Source organism: Camponotus vicinus, unplaced genomic scaffold (assembly GCF_025532165.1).
Source record: "Camponotus vicinus isolate PSW18456_S1 unplaced genomic scaffold, iyCamVici1.0 SCAF_14, whole genome shotgun sequence".
Classification (NCBI taxonomy): Eukaryota; Metazoa; Arthropoda; class Insecta; order Hymenoptera; family Formicidae; genus Camponotus; species Camponotus vicinus.
Window position 1 is genome coordinate 4,245,064 of NW_028141950.1, and position 11,886 is coordinate 4,256,949.

The 11,886-nt window shown below is 28.0% G+C and overlaps 1 long non-coding RNA gene across 1 annotated transcript; it reads right to left on the reverse strand.

Moving 5' to 3' along the window:
- Window positions 1-4,606: 4,606 nt before the first annotated feature.
- Window positions 4,607-5,631, reverse strand: LOC145965696 (uncharacterized). Its single transcript, XR_014436776.1, has 3 exons — window positions 5,504-5,631; window positions 5,049-5,127; window positions 4,607-4,759 (listed from the first exon to the last, which is right to left on the reverse strand). It is a non-coding gene; the product is annotated as an uncharacterized LOC145965696 (long non-coding RNA).
- Between the last annotated feature and the right edge of the window lie 6,255 nt (window positions 5,632-11,886).

Genomic DNA, 11,886 nt, shown 5'->3' on the forward strand with positions numbered 1-11,886 from the left:
AATATATTACAAAATATATTACAAAATTTAATACAGAATATATAATATACAATGTATATTACAAAATATAATATACAATGTATATTACAAAATATAATATACAATGTATATTACAAAATATAATACAAATTTAATATAAAATATTTGAAATTTAATACAAAATAAAATTTATTATACAGAATTACACGAAAGTGTCCAAAGTATACGTATAATATAAAATTTACTAAAAATTTTTATATAGACCAGACAAGACTGATTAGTGATGATTAATTACGCGATATTTATTATTAATAATCGACATACAATAATAGAATTTAATAGAATTTAATTAGATTTATATAAATAATGTATAAATATAAATAATCATGATCAAAAAAGTCATTAATAAAATTATTGATCGTTTCTTCGATTGTAGGAGAAAGTATTTGCATCATTGGTGCATTTTGCGCGGGATTAAAGACAATATTCAAAGACGTGGAAAGATAGACAAAGATTCGATGTAAGTCAACGATTAAATTATAAAATATTAAATTATAAAATAAATCGCGATTTAAAATTCCCGACGAATAAATAAATCGATAATATCTGGAATATCCGATTGCGATATGTATATCTTTTATAATATAATAATCGAAGCGCCCTCAATAGACATTATTATCGCGCGCGATATAATTAATATCATATAAATGCGAAAATATTTCGACAGACAATTTGATGTCTATAATGTTTACGAATATAGTACTCACTGTCCGATTCATTTGCGAATCCTTTATAAGATAAATCGTGACTTGAATTCACGAGAAAACGCGACGAATAAATAAATCGATAATATTTCAAATATTTAATTGCATATAATTTTTATAATATAATAATCGAAGTTATCAAATACGCGGGTGATATACCGGTAATATGCGATAAAAAGAGGAGCGATCTTAAAAATGGAAAACGATTAGCATCTTGTTTTTCATCAGATTTCGCAAGATCAATCTGCGAAAAAAAGTTAAGTGATCCATTGAACGTCGGGAACTTCACTGTAGGAGGGAACGAATCCTGGATCTTCCGGACTATTCCCGATAGCAATGATTTCAATAATAAATCAATGACAATTATCCCTCGTCATCTTCAATTCACGAAATTGATATTCACGTCAGAAAACATGTTCTTACATTATTAAGAAATATATTTCTTTATTGAAAAATAAATGGATATAACGATTTTTTTTATAGAAATGTGATTACGAACGATTATATTTATAAATAATAAAATACATGCATCATTGGAGTTTGTGTTAAATGTGCGAACACGTAATTTGGGGTACCGTTCGCGCGCGCGAGACGAATCGAACCCGATAACAGCAAGATTTAAAATATTTCAATTCAAATAGCGTGCAAAATAAATCAAATAATTTTATATATATAATTAATTCTAGATTAATTCTCTAGATTCTTATTCTTATAATGCTTAAATTAATAATTTCTTTTCTTTTGATCAATATCTTACTGATATAGGGATACCCATTCGATTTGTCTCGAAATTTTCAAGTACTCGCACATTTTATGTAACATTCATGTATAATTTCGCGTATATATAATATATAATATTAATAAAAATTATAAAAATGTTTTGGATACGTTAATTTGTGCATGTATTTAATTATACATACATATAAAATGGTATATATCTAAAAACTAATATTCTAAAATGGCGATGGATGTCCAATACCTGTAAATAGTTTCTTAAAAGAAACTAAAAACTAATATTAATATCCTCAGTACCTAGAAATAATTAATAATTAATAATAAAATATATTCGTTCGTAATCATTTTTATCAAACAGTTAATAAAAACTATTACAATATGAAATTACTTGAAAAATAAAAATTTATACACAACGCTATATCCATATTTAATCTACTATTCAATATTTCTGGCATTAGGCAATAATAATACCAATCCTAATAATGACAGAACATTTTTAACGAAGAAAAGAATAGATGCATTTCTCTCACATCTAAATATATATTATTTAAATTAATTCGACTTTAAAGAAACGTATGGCGTTCGTCGTTGAATGACTACCGAAATCATTGCTGTCGGAAATTGCCAGGAAAACCTGGGATTAGTTCCATTCCTACAATAAAAATCCCCAATTTTCAACAGGGCACCGAACTAGACGTCGCGAATGGATCTCACAAGAACCGGTGAGAAATAATTCTCCATGATGAAAATCACTTCGACTCCTCGGCGGTACGAGCCACGCAACTTTCATTAACGTTTATTTAACGGAAGGAACAACGATAATTCTTTTATTAAAACGACAATCTCGTCTAAGTACGCGAAAAAGAACGCGAGAAAAACACGATGTTTTCGCAACGGTAATTTATTAATTAATTTATGAATATTTTCCGATACGAAAAAAAAAATTCGTAAATACAAATATAACTGAAAAAACAAATTATTAAATTCATAATAATTAACTCGCGGTTCTATAATATCGAAGGTGATCGTTAAATTTTGTGAAGCTAATATTTAATCGTTGACTTATCACATCGAATCTTCACTCTCTTATTCAACATTTCTTTATATTTAATTAGCAATATTTAGGAATATTATCTGACGAGAGGGACAGCGATAAAATTCTTTTGTTAAAATGGTAATCTTGTACAAGAACGCAAAAAGAACGCGGAAAAAGCACGGTATTTTTGCAATCATACTTTAATAATTTATTTTAAGAATATTCAGTTCCGCGCGATATGGAATTCACAAATAAATAAAGCTAACGGAAAGCATATCATTAAATTTATAATAATTGACTCGCGATTCTGTAACGAAGGTGTACGTCAAATTTTATAATGCTTATATTTAATCATTAATTTAGCATCGAATTTTTACATTCTATATAAAAATTTTCCGAATTTATTAATGACTCTCTAACGTGAAAATACAAACAGTTATTCTTTTATGAATATTTCAAAAATATATACTACAGAAACAAATATTTTAATTTAATGAATTACTATTATGTTAATTACTATTATGTAATCATTATACGTATACTTTCGATAATTTTTCGTGTAATTTACATAAGAATTTACAATCGTAAATACAATTTCATATAATATAATTATAGTCATAATTGTATTGTATTTTACAATTAAAATATCAATGTTAGATTATAATTCAAATACAATTATAACTATTTACAATTTACAATTTACAATTTACAAATTTATGATGCTATCAATATCAAATAATAATATTCGATTTATTCAAATATTCAATAACATCGATATAATAATTTGATATTGATAGCATTAACATTTGGATTAAATATTATATTTGATTTAATACACATATATTTTTAAGTTTTAAAATAAAATATAACATGTTAAGATTTCTTAAACGTTAATAATTATGCAATTTCTTTAATATTTCTGAAGATAATTTTGATAATTTAAATTTCACTTTTAAAACATTTTTATTTTTAAAACATGTTATATTTATTTTCACATCGTTTTTAAAAATAAATTCAACTTAATTAAAATAATTTTAATTTACCTCTAGGATTATTGGAATATTAAAAGAAAGAATGAATCTTTCTTATAGCCCTAACAACCCTACTATTAAAAAATTCTAATAATTTTAATAGCTCTAACAATCCTACTATTACAGAATTCTAATGATCTTAAGAGCCCTAACAACCCTAATATTAATAGAAGAATTCTAATGATTTTACTTAATAGCCTTAACAACCCTACTTCCTGATTAACTAAAATTATTCGAGATTTGAGGAACCTATCTCTAATCATCACCTCACCTAATCATGTATATATTTTAGTCACGTGCCCTAACCGCGTGCCTTAACCGCGTGCCCTAACCGCGTGCCCTAACCGCGTGCCCTAACCGCGTACCCTAACCGTACTCTTCAGGCCAGTTGAACCTACCTTTCGTTGATCCTGGCCACTTTCATTCTCGATCTCTAATCAGAGATCGAAGAAGGAGATAATTACTCCTTCTTTTGCCAGATAATTACTGGCAAAAGAGCGTGAAATATTTACGCTCATTTAGTAACGATCGTTCGATTTCACGATCGTTCGTTAAATATTGAATATAACTTTATTTTAACTGAAATAAAGCCAAATTACTACAAATTTCTATAAATTATATTTTATAATAAAATATAATATTAATATGTGTATTTATCATATTACAAATTATTTAATTAATTAATCATTTGGCTTTATATTAAGTTAAAGTAAAGTTTAAAAACAATATCTACAAACAAATTCTACGATGGATAAGCTATGAGCAATTAGAAAATAAGTGCGTATTATAAGAATAAATTAGCATCAAAAATTGGTAAAATTAATAATTGTTAATGCGTGTCCTTTATTTAATAAGTTAGACAAAATCTTTACAACAAAATCTTTTCTTGATCTCTTCTTTTTTTAATTAATATTTCAATATATTTTCGCAGTAGATGCAAAGCATAAGTTCGAAAGAACTTGTTAAATTATTTAATTTAATTTAATTAATATGATTTAATTATTTAATTTAATTTATTTAATTTAATTATTTAATTTAATTTATTTAATTTAATCCATCCTAGCTCATCCATTTTAAGGCAACGGATTTATCTACAATCTACAATCTACATCTACAATTTCTACGAATCCGTTACCTTAAAGTTAAATAAAAGTTTTTTTCACTCACCGGCACTGATGCGCAACAGCGGAGTTGTTGTTATCGAAGCTAGTTGTCTGTAACATACAAAAATAAAATACATTTATAATAATGCTCACAAAATGCAATTAATATTTAAACAAATTTTTATCGCGCGGAATTTTATATCCGATGTGTAAAATAATAAGCAGATAAACACGTACGGAAAAATTTTATAAATTTTTGAAACTGTTTTTTAAATAGAAAATTTTATCACTTCTATAAAAATCTTTCTCTTTAATTCATTTAAATAATAAGATCGAATTATTATTCGTTTATAACAAGTTAACGATTTATAACAATTAATATATAAATAATAATATTCACCATCAGGTTGTTCCGCCGGTGCAGGATGCCTCTCCTAGGCCTGCTCCTCCTCTCAGATCATCAGGGTTGTTGCATCGATCTATAACATACAAAAGAAGATTCTAATGTAGCAGCGTTCAAAATAATTAATATTTCAAAAATTATTGTATATATTAAATTTTATATTCGATGCATATAATAATAGCAGATTAATAAAATAATTCTATAAATTTTAAAAAACATTACTAATAATTCTCTAACTTTATAAAAGCTTACACCTTTACAAGATTATAGCTTTAATTTAAAAATCTTTTTCTTTAATTCTCTCTTATTTAAATATAAATGAAAAAATATAAATAAAAACATCAAATTAATTGTTGCGATTAATTGTTTAATTTAAATTATAATAAATATATTTAATATTTAATATATAATTACAAATACAATTACAAATTACAAATAAATAAATTGCTTACCAGAAGGTTGCTCTGCCGGAGCCTGATGCCTCTCCTAGGCCTCCTCCTCCTCTCAGTTAGACGCGCGATACTTAACGGCACTCCCGCACTCACGAGCGATATTTTTATATCGCTATTTTCGCACTTTTACGCGCGATACTAAACGGTTTCCGCACTATTTCGATGCGATAAAATATTTTCTATTTGGTCGCGCGATGTATATACTTAATATGTATATACTTTGAACGGCACTCCCGGTTTCGGTACGAGCAAAAATCCCATTTCACTTATGAGAATCAGCTTTGAGCCAACAGGTCAGGAATGCAACGATACAACGAGCAAGGACTAAGCCCAAACCGGAAAGAAGACGAAACGATTGACGGAAATAGAGGAAAATGAAGTTCACCAACTCTTTTTCGCGCATAATTATCCTATCTCGTACCGAACCTGGACCCGCTAAGCACGATTTCAGGTGCTTCGCCCGGAACACGAAGTTTCCCGCAATGCAGGATATGGCTACACCAGGCTGGTAGACGGCAAAAGAAGAGGATACCCACATTTTTTAAATGCTAACATTCAGCAATTTAGAAAATGGGGAGGCAACCTCTTTTACCGAGCGAAAATCGTGCCTAGGGGAATCCACTCGACTCCTCGACAGGGTTAACACACGCAGTGCGTGTGGCTGTAGACGAGCAAAGAGAAGGAACCCATTAACGACCATTCCGAGCAATCGATCGACTTCTAACGAATTCGGGCCGAATCACTTGACGAAGCACGAAGCACGAGTGTACGTTGCATAGCAACGTGTGCAAACTCGAAATCCTAGTTAGTTGGCATCGGAAGTAGAGACTCGTTAAAAATAATGAAATTGGGATTTATACGAAAATGTCCAACGCGGAAGCGCGAAAACGCGATGACGCGAGAAAGCTAAATGCCAAAACGCGGTAACGAGACGCCGCCGTCCGCGACACGTTGACGGCACCGACGACGGAAAGGGTACTTAGTTTCCCATTCAAGCACCTTAAGATTTGTCATAAATAGAAAAATTTAAGACAAACCTCAAGGCACCATCCAAGTACTAAGCCCTCCCACCGCGACAAGGTGTACCCCATGGGAGGGTTATATTATATATAATATTTTATATATAATATAATATATAATATATTTTGTAATAAACTATATAAATTTTAATTCGCAAATAAACGATAAATAAAAATATAAAAGATAAGAGAAAAAATATATTATATAAAGCAATGTTCAAAATAATTGATTTTAAAACTAATTATTGCGCGGAATTAATTTTTACATTATTACTTTTAAATAGATATATTTTAATGTTATAAATTGCATAATTACAAAATAATTTATATTTCTTAGATATAAACTTTTAAAAATATGATGAATAAAAAAATTTCTATTTTTTTATACATGAAATATTTAAATAAATATATTAATATGAAATGTTTTATGAAATATAAGAAGTATCTGAAAATAATAATTAATAAAAAATTTTATAAATGTTTTAATTATTTTAAAATAAAATGGAATATTTTTTATAAGTGTATGTATTATATATGTTACAATTTAAAATCACTATTGAATCACTATCAAAGAAATAAAACGAAACGTGAAATATGTATATTTTGAATATATACTAATGATAAATAATTTATATATTGTTACGTCCGCGGAACGATATATATCGAACGCGCGCGACAATCGACATACGCTGACGCTCGTGCACTCGTAAATAATAACGCGATTTAAGGTACACAAGAATTTTAATAAAACGCGAGTAACATACAAGAATTCAGAATAATCGTAAAACGGATCACAAATAGACGCGCGTCCGCACCACTTGACAGCTAGGCTTAGACTCTCTGACAGTCGTTGTTTATAACAATATCTTCACAACGCGCGCGAAAACGATCTTCTTCGAAAGAATTCAACGGGTGACGAATACATTCAGCGGGACGGGACGCGGGGACGCAACAATATAATAAATAATGAATGTAATAAATAATTTATATTAATGACTTACATCATATCTCTTATTGATCCTTCCACTTCTAAAACCTCCTTTTTCTTTTGCTTTCTTCTCTCTTTTCTCGTGGCACTTTAATCCTCGTTGCACTTACATTTATTCACGAAAAATTCCTCGTTGCACTTGCAATTGTGTTTAGAGAAAGAATTTGGTAATATATGAAACGTCTCACATCACTACTTCACTGCTCAAGAGCCACTGAGCGAATGATCGTAAGTCAAGAATATTACCGCGGTACTGTTTATATCGCCAGGGTCGACTATGTAAAGGAAGAATTTGATAATATATGAAACGTCACTACTTTATTGCTCAAAGTTACTGTGCGAATGACCGTAAGTCAGAAACATTACCGCGGTACTGTTTATATCGCCAAGATCGACTATGTAAAGAAAGAATTTGATAATATATGAAACGTCACTACTTTATTGCTCAAGGTTACTGTGCGAATGATCGTAAGTCAAAAACATTAATAAAGCCGTGTAACATATTAACAATAGCACGATACTGTTTATCAAGGTCGAACACGGTGTTATTGATAATTCTCTCGTTGCCGAAATATTTTCTGTAATATAAAATATTCGTGCGCGGAATATTAAATTATAGAAGTATTTTAATTTATTGATTAAGATTAATTGATTATTTATTAAACCATTCAGTAACGTATAGGGCACTACTGTTTATATTTTATATTGCCAAAGTCGAATGCCGTGTTATCGATAATTCGTTGCTGAAATATTTTATATATTATAAAATATACATTAACGCAGAATATTAAATTAATGATGTATTCTAATTTATTCATTAAAATTGATTATTTATTAAACAATTTATCACGGAGCCTTTCGTTATGCTAATTATTTGCATCTATAATTCGATTGTTTTACTTCGTGTTCTTTCACAATCCAAATTATATTTAGATTATCAAGTAGAACGATAACGTAACTCGGATGAAATATATTTGTGACTCTAAATATTAAAATAATAATTATTGTCCGTAAAAATCGCAACGATCGAAGTGATTATTTAATATTTTAGATTCCTATAATTTAATCGGTTCTCGATTAAATTGTGTGTTTAATTAACAAGGATTGAGAAAATTTAAAACATTTGTCGAAATATATTTAATTCTAATATTGTTAAAGAAATATTATAATAAGCAGCAATGATCGAAAGATCATAGCATAATTAATTCTCATGTACTCTTTTATGTATTCCCTGTATCAGTTTTTAATCGCGGTAATGAATGATTGCGATTCGATAAAGATTTATCGTTACGATACAGTTTCATGTCGTTAATTAATTTTTAATTTATTAATTTTTATTAATATTTATAGCAAATTATGTTTCGATACTAATCGTAATCGTATTTAGTAAAAAAATTAGAATATACGAAGCGTTTCTTACCACTACTTTATTACTCGAGAGTCACCGTGCGAATGATGACAAAGGGATAACGTATAGGACGCTACTGTTTATATTTTATATTGCCAAAGTCGAACTCCGTGTTATCGATAATTTGTTGCTGAAATATTTTATATATTATAAAATATACATTAACGCAGAATATTAAATTAATGACGTATTCTAATTTATTCATTAAAATTGATTATTTATTAAACAATTTATCACGGAGCTTTTCGTTATGCTAATTATTTGCATCTATAATTCGATTGTTTTACTTCGTGTTTTCTCGCAATCCAAATTATATTTAGATTATTAAGAACGATAAAGTAACACGGATGAAATATATTTGTGATTCTAAATATTAAAATAATAATTATTGTCCGTAAAAATCGCAACAGTCGAAGTGATTATTTAATATTTTGGATTATTTGAATTATTTAATATTTTAATATTCTTATAATTTAATCGGTTCTCGATTAAATTGTGTGTTTAATTAACAAGGATTGAGAAAATTTAAAACATTGGTCGAAATATATTTAATTCTAATATTGTTAAAGAATATTATAATAAGCAGCAATGATCGAAAGATCATAGCATAATTAATTCTCATATACTCTACATATACTCTTTTATGTATTCCCTATATCAATTTTTAATCGCGATAATGAATGATTGCGATTCGATAAAGATTTATAGTTACGATACAGTTTTATGTCGTTAATTAATTTTTAATTAATTAATTTTTATTAATAATTATAGCAAATTATGTTTCGATACTAATCGTAATCGTGTTTAGTAAAAAAATTACAATATACGAAGCGTTTCTCACCACTACTTTATTACTCGAGAGTCATCCTGCGAATGATAACAAAGCGGTAACGTATAGCGCGCTACTGTTTATATTTTATATTGCCAAAGTCGAACACTATGTTATTGATAATTTGTTGCCGAAATATTTTATATATTATAAAATATACACTATTACGTAATATTAAATAAATTATAGAAGTATTTTAATTTATTAATTAAAATTGATTATTTATTAAACAATGTGCCCCAACTTACCACTCTTTCCCCACTCTTCGCCGCGCGCCTAGTATAAGGTTATAATCGGACGACTCTCATTGCCTCACCCAAATTGGCCGCTTTTCTTTAATTAGTTTTTCGTTAATTATTACTAATATTGCAAAACAGAGCACCTTCCTTCTTAATTTGAGCCAATCTACCTTCACACTTCGGGACTACAAAAAGTTATCAGATATCCTGTATACATATCTTATAGTACGTAAAATACATATTTCGGCAATGAATTTTCAGTAACATATAGATAGTGATACGAATAAAATTACTATATGTTTTATACGAATAAAATTACTTCTTTAATAATACATATAGTTAAATATATTTCGTGATAAAGTATTTATTATTTTAGATTTGTTGAAGCCGTTCAAAACGTAACGATATATCCATTAGGTAATCATAATTTTACTAATCAGGTAATAATAATTTTAATAATATTTTACGATAGTAATTTTTTTAATTAAAAAATAATATAAATGATATAAAAAATTTATAAATCATTTACCACGCAATTTCATTACTCCGTATGCTGCCTGACCTATATGCCTTTCCCAATATCCTTTTCCTCCCTTGTTCGTCCTTTGTTATTTTTTCGTGGCACTCACTCTCGAAAATACGACTAATTATAATTATAAAACAATTGCGAGATACCTTGCACGGCATGCCTCATCGCGGAATAATTATACAAGAAATATACTTTATTATATTGTAAGAGATAGAGAACACACGAGGGACGTATTCGCTCGACATTTATATTGGGCCAAATTCAATACTACTTGTTAAATGCTATTTTCATTGTTGATATATGTATAATATATGTATATTAACACGAATTATAAGATCGACAGATTAATGTAATTGAAGTCATGATATGTAATAATCATTTAATTATTAATTCGATAATATACAAAGTATTTTGTATCACTATCTTTGCTCGAGTGTCACTGTGCGAATAATACCAAAGTCATATGGCATATAAATATTAGCGCGCTGTTGTTTACGCCACCAAGGCCAAGATGTTATTGTCCGTTCATCATCGAAATATTTTACATTCTTTAATAAATATATGCGCGGAATATTAAAGTATAGAGAAATATTTTAGATTATATAGATTAATTACATAATTATTTATTAAAAGATTAATGTATCTTTTATGGAGCTTTTCGTTATATGTTAATTATTTAGACGATTCTACCATTCGACGTTTTAAAGTGCGCGTTTTTAATCCGAATTATGTTTAAATGATTGAAAAATAGATGAAACGTCGGAAACGAATTATATTTGACTCTATATAAATATCAAAAAATAATTTTCCCTCATAAAAATTTATTTCATATTAATTAAATCAAAATTGCACATAAATGCCACAGCGCGGTAGTTGGAGCGCAGGAAAGAAACAACATTTCCTTCTTATTAATTGTTGTTTATTTTGAACTAAAAAACTACAAAAATAACGAATATTTCGGATCGTCTTTGGCCCTTCCTTAGCACGATTAACAATATACAATTATATATATATATATATATATATATATATATATATAATATTATAATATTATAATCACATAATATTTTATTATAATCTTCATTGCTGCAATATTTTTTATATTTAAAATGCTCTATATTATATAATACAATGTACTTAATAATAAAGTATAACATAATTACAAAATATATTATTATTATATTATTAGTAAATTTTATTACTCTTTGCAAGCTGTCTTTTTACATGTCTAATCATTATGCGTCTCTGTCCAATGCATCTTTTCCTTAGAATCTTCGGATTGTTATGAACTGTCGCACTGCCTCGTCCTAAAAATTATAGAAACGCTTCTTCTTCTTGTGATGTCCATCGGAATACTTTCTGTGGCCATTT